The following is a 17,448-nucleotide window of genomic DNA, read 5'->3' as shown; positions in this document are numbered from 1 at the left end:
TTGAGTCGTGCAGTGGAGAGGCTTAAATCAAACCCGTGTTCTGCTTCATGTAAGGTGCCATCAGCGGATTCAAATAGATTATGATGGTCTTGGAAATTTGTGTATGTGTATCACGCAGCCCATTGTCGTCTTTTTTGATATACAGTACAGTCAGCGTTTTAAGTTGCTCTAATAGTCCACAGCGTCTGCTTCATACTTAAGGCAAATCGATCACTTTTCTCCCGAGAGCATCATGTCAAGGAGTCGGCTAGGAAGAAGACATACTAAGCCTCATCTCACCGTAGGAAAGCTAGCTAGGGGAGGGTAGTGAGAAGCAGAAATGGTGGAATATTGGGCCCGCTTATATCCCTGACTTCACGTGCGTTACCTTCGTTACTGCATGTGTGGGAAGAGTGCGAGACTGGGGTGCGTTAAGTATCGCAATTTTACCCACCTGCTTCCTTAACCACCGACAGTCGAAATTGAATCCAGCAAGGCGTGATTTACTGTGCATCTGAGCTGAGTAAAATCGGTCTAAAATATCCGAATTAAATGAGTAATCGTCATAATAGAGGGGTTATTCCAAGCTAGGACCCAAGATGTCGATTTAACACGACACAAAGTTGCAGTTCGTTAACCCCCCCAAAAAAAAAATCGTCCAGAAAAAAAAAAAAACTGCAGTGAAGGGGGTTAATTAGCACCTGGACCAGTGATAGTAAAACCCCTTGTGAGGTAGAAATTAGCGGTTTTAAGAAATAAGTATAAAGCGTCCTCATAGTAAGGGGATACACCAGCATCAAAAGTTATAATTCACGTAAGATTAGGAGATTTTATTGCTCCTCATCTTTACCACTTTATTTTTGTAATTGGTAAGTTTTATATATTCTTGTAGATTACTTATTATTACACCTCTTCTTTACTACTTTATTTTTGTAATTGGTAAGTTTTATATATTCTTGGAGAGTAGTTATGGAACCTATGTCTATAATATTACCGTACAGGAGAATATGAAGGGTGTAGTATCCAAAATAAATCCCAAAGGAATAGGTGCTAGAAAGCCTCCCTTGTGAGCGAGACTACGACCCATGACCCCAGGACTCAACAAGGTATGGAGTCACAGGTGTAGATTGTACCTACGTGTAAATTGTACCTAGGTGTGAATTACAGAACCGTTCAGTTGAATAAAATTGCCTTGGTAAGGGATAGCTTAACCAGAGGCGCAAATTGAACCCAGCAAGGCGTGATTTACCGAGCATTTCAACCCACCTCCTTCTCCTGTGTCGAGCCTGGAAGACCGATGGAGTTAAAAGTCAGGGTAGTCGGGGCGTGAATTATGGCGGCAGTCAGGTTCAATGGTCGTCATCCACCCTTGAATATTCCCAGGCTTCGTTTGCGCCTGATTTATGCCTTTGGACTGCGGGTTTGGAGATGTACCTATTTGTCACTTTTCTGGAGGTTGGACTTGAATGTGTAGTTGTTTATTACCTGGTCTTTTGTGGGTCATGTAGTATTGTTTTCCAGGTATACTTGTGTGGGTCGAGGATGTTGCTTGCTTGGTGATTATTCTTGCTTGCTGGTTCTTGTACTGTGATGAATCTCTTAATTCTGAGGGGTCTCTCCGGAGATGATTAATTTTCCACTTGCAGCAAGGATGAAGTACAAAACGCGCTCATGAACTAAAGATGATATGTAAAAAAGATTGTTTCTTACCCTTTCGTCCAAGGGATTTATGATCATCATTATCATCATCATCATCATCACCATCATCAGCGCCGTCGTTGTCTTTCGGTGTTTTAGAAGGGGTGAGTAGCACCCTGAAAAAAATAAATGTAAGTAGTAGGAGCTGTGGACAGTTGCTTACTTATCCTAAATAGACTCAGCTGACGATACGAACGATATGATAAAAGACGTGCGTATAATAAAGGGGTTGGGCATTGTAGAGCACACAGCTAAGTCACTGACCCGGCCGTTCATTAACCTAGGGTACTGTTTGTTAATGCCCTCTGACCGCATAATCAGCTACTTATGACGCTGTTTGAAAGGGACGAGTGTTTTAAAATTGCATCAGGGGTCACTACCATAAAAACCTCCTGACGCTGCTAGGAGGAAGACACAGTTCCACTTAAGTAACATAATAGGGAGAGAATGCCACTTAAGGAATGTACTAGGAGAGACAGTGCCACTTAAGGAACGTAATAAGGAGACACAAGGTACTTAAGGAGCTTAAGTGGACGTGGGAAGGGTAATTACCTGACTCACAACCCCACAGTGCAGGTGATTTTATTAATGCAGACAACACCCTCTCACCTGCTGACCTTCCTTCCTCTCCATGCTTTCAACCTCTTCCCTTCCTTCACCTTTTAATGGCTAGGAATTTCCCCTTGTCATGTAATATCCTATAGTCTTGTTAAAATGTCTGTTTATGACATTGGAAGAGTTAATGGGATAGTGTTTTTATTTTATCGAATTGAATCACCTGTTGTTTACCAGGATTTAATAGCTATTAGTGACTACCATTGAAGGTCAAACCACTTCCTTTCTTTCAACATCCTTAGTTCCTGCAACTTCCCTTGTTCGTTCAATTCCTTCTCGTCCCTCAGATATCTTCCTTTCTTCCCATTGATACCATTATTTTATTATTCTCCTTTCCTTTACCCCTTCCCATCCTTTACTTACCCTCCACTTGCTTCACATACATCCTCTCTCTCCCTTTGCAGTATATCCTGCCTTTTCTTCTCATTGTATACTCCCTTTTCTTCGCTGCCTTCAATGCATTACTTAACCCCCCTTCCCTTGACTCCTACCCCTTCCTTCTCTCCCGTCGCAGTATATCCCGCTTTTCTTCTTGCAGTCCTTCCACTTGACCCGTCCCCTTCCCTTTCCCACAATTTACCCTACCCTGGTTAACCCTCTTCCAGTCTAACCCTCTTCCAGTCAGTCCCATCTTTTTCACCTTCCTCCATACTATAATTCTTCTTTCAACTTTTCTTTTCCATTGACCTCCATAAATACATCCAAGCTCGTGTGATTTCCCCTTTCATATTCTCCAGCTTGGTACCTCTTTTAGTCTTTCTTCTCCTTCCTCCATTCTATAATCCCTCTTCTATCCCTCCTCTTCTGTTCCCTTCCACAGTCCCTCTCCACTTCGTTTTATTTCGTCTCCCATCTTGCCCCTTCCATTGTCTGTCCCGTAGTTCGTTCTTCACGGTTCTCCCTTCTGTAATCCCTCCTTATCCTCCTTCTCCATTCCTTGATATAATCTTGTCTGTATCTCGTCTCAGTTCTTCGTCTGTCTTACCCAGTTTTCAGTTTTCTTTCCTGTATTTCCCTGTTCTTTAGCTTTCCTCTCCCACAATGCCATCCCTACTTTTCTATTCTTCTGTGCCCACCCATCCATTACCTTCCTCCAGTTTCCTTCCATCCATCGTACCTCCTCCATTCCCTCAGTATTTTCCTCGTACCTTCTCTTCTATACCCTTACCCCTTCCTACTTCAATCTTCCTTTCCACTCTCCCTCCTCCTTCCTGTCGTCATACCATGCTTTCTTTAGTCTTCCCCCTCCACTTCTACTTTCTCATTCTCTATCATCCCTCTTCATAACCTCATCCACCATCACCCATTGATCTTTTTCTTCCCTCTCATAATGCTCCATCCTTCTTACAAGACTCCCACCCCATCCATTACCCCTACCTCCCCCTCGCCATTCTCCTTTTCCGTCTCTTACCACTCCTTAGTCTCTTACGTCTCTTCGTTTCCCTCCCATTCTCTCGGGCTTTCCATCTCCACTTATTCGTCTGCCTTTACTTCCCATTCCATTCTTCGTCCCTCTCTATCGCTTTCCATACTCATGTCCCCTTCCTCTCCTCCTTTACCTCTCTCTTCCCTTCCATAATCCCATTCCTTCCCTGATTTTCTTCTCTCTTCCCACTTTGATTCAGGCTCCCATTTTTCCTTCCCATGTCTCCCACCATTTTTCGTTCCCGTGTTTACCTACCCATTCCCCCTCCCTATTTTTCCGTCCATTCTTCCACCCTCTCTCCCCCATTCTTCCTCCCTCTCTCCGCTCATTCTTCCTCCCTCTCTCCCCCATCTTTCTGCCTGCCTTCCCCCATTCTTCTTCCCTGTCTCCCTCCATTCTTCCTACCTGTCTCGCTATTCTTCCTGCCTGTCTCATTTCATTCTTCCTCCTTGTCTCCCTCCACTCTTCCTGCCTGTCTCCCCCATTCTTCCTCCCCTCCTACCTCCCCCCCCATTCTTCCTCCACCTCCTCCCATGCTCACGACTTCCTTGGCTTGAGGCTAAACTTGCGACAAGCAGGAACGAGACAGAAAAAAAAAAGGGAAAACAGAAAAAACAAAGAAAATCTAGAATTGCGGGTTTGTGAGGGTGGAGGACAGTGGACGCGGGAGGCATGATAGATGTTGAAAAAAGGGGAAAAAAAAAATAGATCATAAAAAAATGGTCATAGGGGAACCAAAATTTAATAGGGCAGTTGAAGTTAATGGAGGAGTATTTTCAAGGTGGTAGTGTCAAAAGGAAAAAAATTTTGAATCTATACTATAATATTTTTTGTGAGTTTATTTTGATTTCCTTTATCTTTTCCTCCCTCGTTGCTTTTGATTATTGTCTTAATTTTTCTTGAGTGTGCTTTTTTTTTTTTCATTCTCGAAACTTGGTTCACTTGGGTCAATCATTGTTGCATAGTTCTTAAGTCGTGCTCTCTCTCTCTCTCTCTCTCTCTCTCTCTCTCTCTCTCTCTCTCTCACACACACACACACACACACACACACACACACACACACACACACACACACACACACACACACACACACACATTTTTTTTTTTAAGTTAGCCTCTTTTCATAACTGTCTCCCTTTGTGCCCTTCCATAACAGTTTCTTTTCCCTTTTCCACATTGTCTCCTATCTTCCCTGAGCCGACCCCTCTTTAGCCTATTGTCGTCCCTTTCTTCCATTACCCGTCTCTCTCTCTCTCTCTCTCTCTCTCTCTCTCTCTCTCTCTCTCTCTGAATATAGATAGATAGCTATAGATATATAAATAGATAGATGTGGATAGGTAGATAGATAGATAGATGTGTGTCGGTGTATCTGTCTGCCTACCTATTTATCTATCTACCTACATGTCTCTGTATCTGTCTTTATCTATCTGCCTGTCATATATTTGTCTGTTTTTCTTTCTGTATCAGTCTACGTATCAGTCTGTTTGTAAATATATTATATACATTGTATGTGTCTTTGTATCTGTCTGTCTATATCTATAGATCCGTTTATCTATATATCGTATTATCTAGCTAGCTAGCTAGATTGCTATCTAACCCAGTCTCTTCTGCGACGTAACCTTGAAAGTCTTACCCTTTCTTCAGTATTTCAAACAGGCACACAATTTGGCTCGACCTGCGGTGTACACCCAGGCGTAGAATCACAAGCCATAATCTTCACAACCGCCATCAGGCGATTCAGCAGTCATACACGAAATTTTGCCACGTGGCCTTGAAATGCCCAAGCCTTATTTTCTGTCCCACGTTATCATCAATCCGGATCAGCTTGCATTCGGGGCAGACAGGGAATCCCAAACCATAATTGCGTTATTCATGACTGTTGAATGTTGTGGAAAGACACTAGTTTTTCCACTGGGCCTTACTTTCGTGACCATTTTTTTTTTTCTTTACGTACCATGTCAACGATGATTTTTAATGAACTTGCAGTAGAGCTGGACAGTGACTCGCCAACTGTAATCATAATAACAGTGACTCCAGGACATTACGGGAGGACACGTATTCAGGGACGTGGCCTTGCATTCTGCACCGTAATTTAGAAGGTAGTAAAGCCTATCTCTATTGCCTTCACTGTGTAAGAGCGTTCCTGAGCTGAATAAAATGACCAAGAGAAGCAAGAATGAAAAAGTGACATCGTGCTGAATAGGTTAACAAGGCCTCAATCAGGCAAACTGTATTTTTCACATGGCCTTGAAATCCATGTTTGGTGTTCTCGTCGTAGCTCCCTAACACCTCTTCCTTACCGAATTATATTTGGATACGGTGGTTAATTTCCTTTCGTACGCTATTTGTGAAGAGTATGGTGCTATTAGAATGATTTAAGCAACACAGAAGAGGTCGGCAAGGTGTATAAACAAAATAAACCACTTAGGAAAAGGTGTTAGGGAGTTTCCGGGCCCATAACCCCTCAATAACTCCTTCCCCACCGAGTTGACCATCAGATCCCCTTTTCAATTAGCAATCAGTCCGAGGGGATCGAAATCGCGAAATCCTACCTAGCGGTCCCTCAGTAGCGAATGTAATCAGGTCCAACTACCGAGGGAGGACCGCAGAAGCCGCAGTATTGCCGTCTGCCGATATAAAACGCGGCCCTTACAAATGATCAAACACGGCCCCATTTCCCACGAGTTGTGTGAGAGAGAGAGAGAGAGAGAGAGAGAGAGAGAGAGAGGTGTTTGTAATCTATTCTGTTGACTAATTCTTATCTTTTTTTCTTCTCCAGGTAAGATGAACTGAATGTCTTTGCAATTGATGCCTTTGTGGTAAGTAACAAGAGAGAGAGAGAGAGAGAGAGAGAGAGAGACTGTGTGTGTATCATTGTTAGATGTTTACGATCGAGCGTGATAGAATTATTGTGTGTCCAGCTCAATGTAGACAGTATAATAAGGTGTGCTTCCGTGTGACTGGAAAGGAGAGTTAATGCTTTCAAGGCTACGTTGCCAGTGTGTGTGTGTGTGTGTGTGTGTGTGTGTGTGTGTGTGTGTGTGTGTGTGTGTTATTTATGCCCTGGATGGTGAATACAGTATTTGCCTTCGCTTTTGTGCTTGTGATTGGAGGTTTTGGACGATATGGCCTTGGAGGGTTTCGACGCAGTAAGAAAATTTAGTGGGCCGTGAGAAGGCATATGAAGGTGAGTAAGAAAATTAGAACTAGAATAATAGGCTGTTACAAAAAGAAAAATCACTATAATTAATTCATGAGGAAGTAGCGTGAATAAACCAATAGAATGCCACCTGATTCAAGTGGCTGATTCACCACAACCACCGAATGGAATTAAGAAGATCCTCATCGTGCTGAGCGGGTTAATTGAAGTTGAATTGGTAGTTGGATTGGTTTATGATGTTGAGCTTGAGGTGTGAGCAAACAGGGGAGGTTCAGTACCCTGCCGAACGCCTTGCCTTGGCCACTACCACTTCCTGTGTCCTCCAGCCGGCTTCTCCACCACACCACTCGCTCTCACTCTCCCTTGCTTTCCCTGCCTTTACTTTCAGTGTTTTTGGGCCTTTTTGTGTTATCGAGACCTTATTATTTGTCTTCCATCTTATTCCATGGCCATTCTATCTTTATCCCTTATCTAACTTCCTGTGTCCTCCAGCCGACCTCTTGCATCACCACCACACCACTCATTCTCACCCACCCTTGCTTTCCTTCCCCTTATTTTCAGTGCTTGAGGCCCTTTTGTGGTATCTAGGCCTTATTATTTTTCATCTTCATCCCTGGTCTTACTGTCTTCATCGATCACCTAACTTCCTGTGCCCTTCAGCCGGCCTCTCTTCCGCCACACCACTCGTTCCCAGTCACCCTTGCTTCCCCTGCCATGTGTTTGCAATGCTTTGGGCCTTATTGGTGACATCAGAGCTTCACTATCCTCATCTCCGGCCTTACTATATTCATCCATGGTCGCACTCATCCGCCGCCCATCCTCATCCTTTGTTATTTTATCCTCACGTCACCCTTGTTTTGCCGTCCTCATATTGTGTACTTTTGATCGTTTATTCGGTATATCTGGCTCTTGATATTTGTGTTCTGTATACTTCCATGACTTCATTATCTTCATCCGCGACCTTACTTTTTTCATCCAAGCTCTGGCTGTCTTCATCTATCCTCGTAACTTATTGTGTCTTTTACCACATCATTCGTCCCCACCACACCGTTGCCTTTCCTGCTCTTATTTCCGATTTCTTTTATTTCTGCAGCATATTGTTTTTGCTATCTTCTTCCATGGCCTCAAACTGATCGTCCATATCAGTATTTTCATTCCTGCTTTCATTATCCATTCTTCACACTCTTCATACAAACATCTACTGTCATCATTGAAGCCATAGTGAAGGCTTGCATAATGTGTCTTTTTTTTTTTTTAATTGTTACCACATTCTTCTCCTTTTGTTGTTAACTTCTCAGTCTTGCCATGTATTGCGAATTACTCTTCCTCTTCCCTTCCTTCTGTTGCCAGTATCTTGTTATCCTAATATATCTTCCCTTTACCTTCGTTTTATTTTTCGTTTCTTTTCCCTGTCTTTGATAAGTAAGCTTTTTCATCTTCCTCCCTCTTATTGTTAGTACACCTGTTCCCTTCTTCATGTTGTTACTTGCTTCTAATCTCCCATTCTCTTCCTCCTTTCTTCCATCTGCAGTGAACCTCTCCCCGTGTTTCCTCCCATTCTCGCCTCCCGTCTTCCTTCTACAGTGAACCTCTTCCTGTTTTTCCTCCCATCCTCATCCTATCTTCCTCCATCTATAGCGATCCTCTTCCCGTTTTTCCTGTCACCCTCTTTCCATCTTCCTCCATCTATAGCGATCCTCTCCCCGTTTTTCCTGCCATCCTTCTTTGTCACTCGTGAGATTTAAGAGCCTGGTTCAACTCGCACTGTCACCCCATTAGGCGCTACTCCCCTTAATAACACCCACACCCCTGCCCACCCCTTTCATTTGCCCCTTAGCCGACAACCCTTTCACCCCACAACCCGCTTTTTAACCCCTTCAGCACGGTGACCCCTTTCTGATTTAATTCAAGTTTCCACCTGTCACATTAATCCAAGTAAGAAAAGGTGATTGATAATGAAGAGATCTGAAACAACATCAGTTCACTCCAGTAATCTAACTTCCTCACATTCATCGAAATTCCTCACACCCTCTCTTCCAATCCTCATATATGACGATTTGGTTTTATTCTGGGTCACACTAGACGGTTCTTTGAGGTTAGGAAGGATATCGTGCACAAGGGGGTTAAGAACGATCAACCTTTACCTGTTTAGTACGGTGACAGATTTTCTCATTCACTGTGGCTACCATGAAATGACTTAGTATGTAACTTAGATGGACTCCTCTCACTTTAAGGACTAATTTAAATCCATTCCATATTTCCGTTTACTTTCCATCTTCTCCGTTCACCCTCAACCCTACTCACCCCTCCACCCCCCTCCTTCATTGTAGTGTTTTCCCCTCCTTCATTTTCATCTCATACTTCGGTCTTATTCACATCCCAGGCTATCCGTTCGCCCCTCCAACCACACCCATCCACTCAGCCACATCCCACATCGCCCCACATTTAGCCGTACCCCTCCATCTTAATTTAGTGTCTTTTCAGCTCCTTCATTTCCAACCCATCTTTCGTTACTACTTACTTTCCATGCCCTCCTTCAAGCCCATCCATCAGTCCACTCACCCATCCACTCACTCACAAATCTACCCCATCCAAACACCCACTAATCCATCCACCCACCCACTCACCCATCCATTCACTCCCACATGCACCCCTGAAGCCACGTGTAAATTAATTACATTTTATTCGTCTCATTGCGGGGTGGGTGAGGGTGGGGTCGGCTGTTCTTGAAGTAATTGGTCATGCACGGTAGGTTGATCTGATGGTCTGATTCCTGGGTGCATGGAGGAGAACGGCGCTGTGGTGTGTGTGTGGGGAGGTGGGTGCGAGAGAGAGAGAGAGAGAGAGAGAGAGAGAGAGAGAGAGAGAGAGAGAGAGAGAGAGAGAGAGAGAGAGAGAGAGAGATGGAAAGTAGGAAGAGTGTTGAATAAGGGGGGAGGGAAAAGATGGGAAAAAGAATGGAAGAAAAATATGTCACAAAAATGAAAGAAAGGAGGCACTTAATAGAAAAGAAACATCAGATGAGAACAAAGCCTCAGGTTGAAAAAGGTCACCAAAAGGATTGAAAAAGGCACAGATATACTGAGAAAGGGATCACTTGAGTAGGATTAATATTACTGAAGTACCGTACTAAGAAGATTAAATGGTATAGGAGAAAAGGCGACAGTGGTTATAGTGAAGGACGGCACTGAAATGATGGAAAGAGGGCAGTGAATTGGTAGAAAAGTGGCACTAAAATAATTTGGAAGGAGGACTAAAAAGTGATGAAAAAGTGCCCTGAAGGTGATGAAGGGAGTCACCAGAAAAGGATGAAAAGGGACGCTAGAACAAAGATAAAAGAGGACATTAGAAAGTGGTGAAAGGGAGCAATAGAATTTCGTGAAAATGACCACAAGAATGAGATGGAGCATTAGAAAGGGATGAAGCGGTACACCAATAAGAGATGGTGGAGGAACTAGAATAAGGAAAGAGGGGACACTACTCTTGATTAGAAGAAAAGGGTACTAGATTTAGATAATGAAAGGGTACCATAACCAGATAGAAAGGGAATACGAAACTAGATGTAAAAGGGGAAACTAATATGCTGGAAAAAGGGGACTGATCTAGAACAGGAGGACAAGGAGGAGGAGGAGGACCGCCTGGAGATCCCACGCACCGCATCTCCAGTTCTTGTTTCAGCATCGTGTCATTTTCCAGACCTCGCCCGGGAAAATTGTGTCCCTTTTTTCCATGAGGGGAGTTTTCGTCCTAGTGCGCTGTTACTCGTACCTTGTCCGTCGTCACGCCTTGAGCTGTATTGTACCATTTTAGCTCTTTCGTTGAGATAAGTGTCCCCCAGCCTGAATAAAACAGACTGCCGGTAGGAAAAGCAAGAAAGACGTCATTGTATTTTAGGAGATGATAACATGGGTCGAACTTTTTTTTTTTTTTTTTTTTCCATGGGTCGAACTCTTATTCCATGGGTCGAACTCTTTTTCTATGGGTCGCATTCTTCTTCCATGGGTCAAACTATTTTTCCATTTGTCGAACCTTTTTTCCATGGGTCGAACTCTTTTTCCATGGGTCGAACTCTTTTTCCATGGGTCGAACTCTTTTTTTTCCATGGGTCAAACTCTTTTTCCATGGGTCGAATTCTTTTTTCACGGCTCGAACCCATTTTCCATGGGTAGACCTCTTTTCCATGGGTCGAACTCTTTTTCCCATGGGTCGAACATCCTTTTCCACATGTTTTATTGCTTGTTTCTTGTTAAATTGCAAGCAGAACTTAATCATTCCTTCGTTTATTGACGTGGAGGAAATGGAAACTTTGGAAATAGTCGCCTTCATTTCGGTCTGCATGTACGGATTATTCTGAATTGCTGTAAGAACTAGATTTTGGCGCATTATTTCAGGGGACTCATTCGTAATGTTTTGAGTGCTTAGATTTGCCTGTCGTGATGTGAAATTTCTCTCTCTCTCTCTCTCTCTCTCTCTCTCACACACACACACACACACACACACACACACACACACACACACACACACACACACACACACACACACACACACACACACACACACACACACACACACACACACACACACACACACACACACACACACACACACACACACACACACACACACACACACACACACACACACACACACACACACACACACACACACACACACACACACACACACACACACACACACACACACACACACACACACACACACACACACACACACACACACACACACACACACACACACACACACACACACACACACACACACACACACACACACACACACACACACACACACACACACACACACACACACACACACACACACACACACACACACACACACACACACACACACACACACACACACACACACACACACACACACACACACACACACACACACACACACACACACACACACACACACACACACACACACACACACACACACACACACACACACACACACACACACACACACACACACACACACACACACACACACACACACACACACACACACACACACACACACTTTCATTCTCCGCCATGTAGACGGCTAATTTTCCTCTTGTTTCTCGCGTGTCTCTTCCGGTGGAGAAGCAAAGGAAGTCTGGCGGAGTGAACCAGCACGAGGAAGGGTAAAAATGAGAGAGAGAGAGAGAGAGAGAGAGAGAGAGAGAGAGAGAGAGAGAGAGAGAATAACGAGGACATAAGTTCATGGTAAAAACAGAAGGTAATTACTCAGAGACCGTGAGACAAAGGATAGGGATGATAATGAACAAAGGGACCGAGAGGAAGTGAAGGAGGGATAGTTAAATACGGTTTGAAGATGACAGGAGTGCAGAATTCACAGTAAGACTAAGTGAAAATATCGTAATCAACGTTATCGCCATCATCATCATCATCATCATCATCATGGGGTGGGGAAAAATAGGGTTAAATGTCCGCCACGCCTAGATTCGAACCCATAACCAGGCCAGCTCAGTTGAGAAGACGAATAAGATAGCCACTGAGCCACAGTTACTCCACGACGATAAATAGAATAAAGAAGAAATAAGATCTAGGAATTTTTGAGGCACAAGACAGAAACAGAGAGTGTGAGAAAAGCTGAGGGAAGAACACGAGAGAAGGAAAGTAAAAAAAAAAAAAAAAATAGGGGGAAAGAAACACTACATTAAGAACTGGAGCTGGAGATGCAGGAATAGGGAGGGTGATGATTATTAGAGAGAGAGAGAGAGAGAGAGAGAGAGAGGTAGGTAAAGGACTCAGTGTGAGAGACATGATGGAGAGTGAGAGTGTGGGAGAAGTGAAGAGAGCTGAGCGTTTGTGTGTGTGTGTGTGTGTGTGTGTGTGTGTGTGTGTGTGTGTGTGAGAGAGAGAGAGAGAGAGAGAGAGAGAGAACGGGTGAAAGTGAGAGGGGAGGGGGGGAGGGACAGTGTGAGAGAGAGCAATGGGATCCAGGAAGTGCAGTGTGCAGCTCTTATTAGCCTCTATTACCTCGTGTGTTGGGGACGTGTTGACTTTCACGCTAGTCAGGGTAAGGCAGGGAGGACAATGAACTGGAGAGAGAGAGAGAGAGAGAGAGAGAGAGAGAGAGAGAGAGAGGGGGAGAGTAACATCAAGTAAGTAGGGCTAAAACATCATCCTAGAATAAGCTTTGCCTCATCTTCCTTACCCACAACCCCGCTGTCCATCACCCCTATCCCTCTTTACCCCCAACCCCGTCTCCCACCCCTATCCCCCTACCCACTATTTCCCCTCCTCCTCCCACTCCCAATCCTATCATTCCCCTGCCCTCTATCCTCCCCTTACACTCCCTCTCCCATCCTCTCCCCACCTCCATTTCATGTTGACAGAACGGGAGGTGGATGCATTTACCCACCCTCCACCACCACCACAAAGGTTCCTAGGGTGTGGAAGAGGAAGGGAGGGGGTGAGGAGGAAAGAATTGTGGAATCAGAGGTGTTTATGAATACGGTATGTATTTCTGGTGGATTATTGAATGCATCGAAATCAGTCCCAGATGTACTCCCATGATCAAAGCTTGTCCGACACTTCTTACCGGCTGGGGCGATTAAAGGTGTGTGTGTGTGTGTGTGTGTGTGTGTGTGTGTGTGTGTATCCGACGGACTTTATGACTCATGGTTCATCCCACGCATCAGTAGATGTTGTACTGCACACCATCACATGTCATCGCTTAGGCACTGTCATTGAACCATCTCTAGCTAACAATACTTAGGCTGTGTCATCTTGGACTGACTGGTGTAGTGGTGTTCGCTGTGGCATGAGCTGGGACTTTATAGCTTGTCTCTTCATCTGGGGAAGATTAATTTCAACCCTTTCTGATATTTTGCGACCATCAGACGATTTCATTTAACTTGGGAGTGACTCTGAGCGAGAGGGGTTCAATATAGAATTCAATAACCTTCACTATTCAAGATCCGTACCTAACTTGAATAACATTATCTGGTAGTAGTCTTTCCAGAGGTGCTCGAAGCTGTCTGGAAATAAGAATAAATGTAGACGTGGTCGCGCTCAGGGAATTTAAATGATTTCTCTCTCCTAAACATTTCCCCGTTAATTGAGTCCCTCCCTGTATCGCAGTGTTCGATTTAAGTTATTCCTGTCTCTCAAAAAATTTCCCTGTTAATGAGCCTCTGTCTTTATATCGCGATTCTCAGTTTAAATTAATCCTGTCTCCCAAACATTTCCCTGTTAATGAGTCTGTCTGTGTTTTGCGATTATCTGCCTGGAATTCTTTTGAACCTCTCCGAACTTCATGAAACCTCTCCATAGAAATCCCATGAATATGTTAATCGCTCTCCCTTTACATCGGAGTGAACCCCCTTTTCTCCCCCGAAGTCCCCTGAATATCTCGCTTGGTGCTCAGTCTCTTCATAAAAATCCCATGAATTTCTTCCTTTCCGGTGGATCTGTCTCCCTATCGTGAATCTCTCCCTATTGTGAATCTATCTCCATCGCTTGAAGCTCCATTTCTCGTGAATCTCTCCCTGTCTTGAATCTCTCCTTGTCTCTTGAATCTCTCCCTATTTGGTGAATGTCTCTCCCTTTGCAATTGCAGCTGTGTCAAACCCCTTTCTGTCTGGTCCCTGGGGCGAGCGGCATGACTAATCCCCTTCCCTTTGCCGGCCCCCATTGAGTGACAAATCCTCGGGTCCTCAGTAGCCGACAGAGCAAACACCCCGCCATACCCCCCCCCACACACACACACACCATATCTGTCTGTGTAGCTCTGTCATCTCGTACACTGTTTTCCTTACGGTATCCCCGCCCTTCTGTATACCCACTGGCTATGCTCACACGGACGACATTAAGGCCTAACTTTGTGTACCCGCTGTCCTGTACCGAGAAGGCAAAGGATGTTTTTGTTATGAGAAATACCAGAGGTCCGTACCAAATTAAGAGAAAAAAAATTGCTTGAGAGTAATCAGAACAGTTTAGAAATCATCATCGTTACCCCAGTCACTATTACCCTTATCATCGTTACCCCTATCAGCTATTCAGAGTGCAGGAGGCTTCGTACCGCCTCTTTCTTAGCGATTTATTTTGCTCTTTTTCTGCTTTGTTATATTTGTTGCTGTTGTGACTACAAGCTTATCAGAATGTGAGCCCGATGAACTGTAGACTAAAGTTGCCCTGCTCCTGCAGTCCACCAACATCTTTTCAGGGGACAGGGTTGGACTTGAGGGACTTGTGTAACCTGAAAAAAGAGTAACCCAAGTATACTGGTGCCACCACAGTAAGGCGTCCATATCCATCCCCTATTTGGCATTGATTTCATTTTCGTATTAACAGAATTTGCATCAATAACGTACATAAGGAGAGGAAGGTATAATTTGCAAAATAAATAACTAAGGAAAAGTCAGTGCGAAGTATCTTATGTCACCTTGAATACGGACCGGTAACTTGTGGACAGTCAGGCGTCGTCTTTCACCCGGCACCCCAGAACTTAGACTGCTGAGTGTGGCGCCCCAGAACTCTACTGTAGATTATTTACCATGTTCTCAGGGACCAGAGGTGAGCTTGACTGTCCGTCTCTTAATCATCCATTGTGTTTGTCGTACGACGTCGTTTACATGTACGAAAGGGTTGGGGCGGGTACCTCACTTCTGGTTTACGGCGACAGGTAGACCGCAGGTGACCACATTTACTGCCAGTCATACAGGGGGACGACATTCAGGGCTCTGACTCTAACCCCTTCGGCCCGAGTATGTCTTCCGTGAGCCAAAATACGTCGTTCGGGTTGAACGGTAAAAAACAGTCGTATTAATCTCTCAAGTAGCATCGTGTATTTTTATGTTTGGTGGTATTACACGATTGGCATAGAAAATAATGAAGACGTCCTTAGGCGGAAAGGGTTAAAAGCAATTGAGTAACCCTTTAAGAACGATTTTGTTTTTCTTTATATGTTTGTATTATCACCAGACGATTTTGTTTAGCTGAGGGAAGTGTTGTCGTAATGAAGGGGTGAATGGAAGCTGTGGCATCATTGTCGCAGGGGACCGTTCAGATGGCCAGGGGCACTGGACAGCTGAGGGGGAGATGGGAAGTTTTGAGGTACCTAAGGGGAGAAAGGAGAGTTAAGGTAGTTGGGGGGAAGAGGGTGGGGCAGTTTGAAGGGGGTTGGGGGAAAGGAAGGGAAGTGCGAATTCTGAGGTGGTTGCTGGGAGAGGGAGGGGGGAAATTTAAGGTAGTTAGAGGTAGAGGTAAAAAAAAAAGGGGGGGGGTGGGGAAGTAAGATGAAAGTGCCTCGCATTTCAAAGGGAGGAGGGGCTAGAGGGGGAGTTAGAAGCTGGTTGGAAAGGGAAGGGTGGGGAGAGGGTAAGGAGGCGGGAGTGGGAATGGGGAGGGAAGGGGGACTAAGATGGAAGTGTCTCGCATTATCCCAACATTTACTGGATGGCATGTGGGACCTTATACGGGCCTCGAACCAAGGGGTCTAAATAGTAGAGGGAGCGCTGGCCGGTCACTCAACTCCACACCATCCAACCATCCATTCAGCCCTACCCTACACCAGCCAGCCAAACATCCATCCCACCCTACCTTACACCACCCAGCCATCCATTCACCTCACTTTACACCAGCCAGCCAGCCATTCATTCCTATACCTTACACCACCCAGCCATCCATTCATCCCTACCTTACACCACCCAACCATCCATTCACCCCTACCTTACACCAGCCAACCATCCTTTCACCCCTATCAGACACCAGTCAGCTAACCATGCATCCAACTCTACCCTGCACCGAGGAAATGATGGTACCGATGTGACACTGCTTAACTTTGAGCAAGTGTACGGTAAAACATTGCTAAGAACTGTTAAAATTGCAAAGGACTTTGTTGTAATGGCTAAGAACCACGCTAACATCGCGAAAACTGTGCTATCATTGCTAGAAGATCACTAAAATGTTGTAATATATGTGACACCCTGGAAAAGTACAAAATGTGACAACGTTGGTACATATCTGACACGGCAGAAATATATTGAATTGCTACGGTATGGTAATATATTGTTACAGATGTGACGAAGAGGAAGAAAAAAAATGTTGAAACAGATGTGGCAAGGCGGATATTAAGTGTGAAAGGCAAACTGTTGGTGTGAAAATACGAGAAAAATGTTAAGAAAGTTGAAGCAGGTGTCGCAAGTTGGAAATTCAGGTAAAATATAGGCGCGGATATATATATATGAGCAAAAAAAAAAATGGTGCAGACGTTACAGGGCGGAATGTAGATGTAAAAGGCTCTTGGAAAAATGTAGCAAAAATTGTGGTACAAATGTGGCAAGACAAAAGTGTAGGCTAAATATTGATACAGTATACCATATGCAGATTCTTAGGTGTGAGAGATAAGAGAGAGATTACGGTAAAACGTTGATAAGGATGTCAGAAGGGAATGTAGATGGGGAAAAGACTGGGGAAAAGTGGATACAAGTACGACAAGGCCAAAAATAAAAAATGTAGGTTTAATATGGATAAAGGTGTGAGAAAGTGGAAGTGTTGATATGAAAGATAGGGGTAATGTAGGTAAG

The sequence above is a fragment of the Coenobita brevimanus genome, chromosome 78, assembly GCF_032717465.1.
Source record: "Coenobita brevimanus isolate Jiangsu-jjx chromosome 78, ASM3271746v2, whole genome shotgun sequence".
In the NCBI taxonomy this organism is placed as follows: domain Eukaryota; kingdom Metazoa; phylum Arthropoda; class Malacostraca; order Decapoda; family Coenobitidae; genus Coenobita; species Coenobita brevimanus.
Note: the sequence above shows the minus strand (reverse complement) of the source record.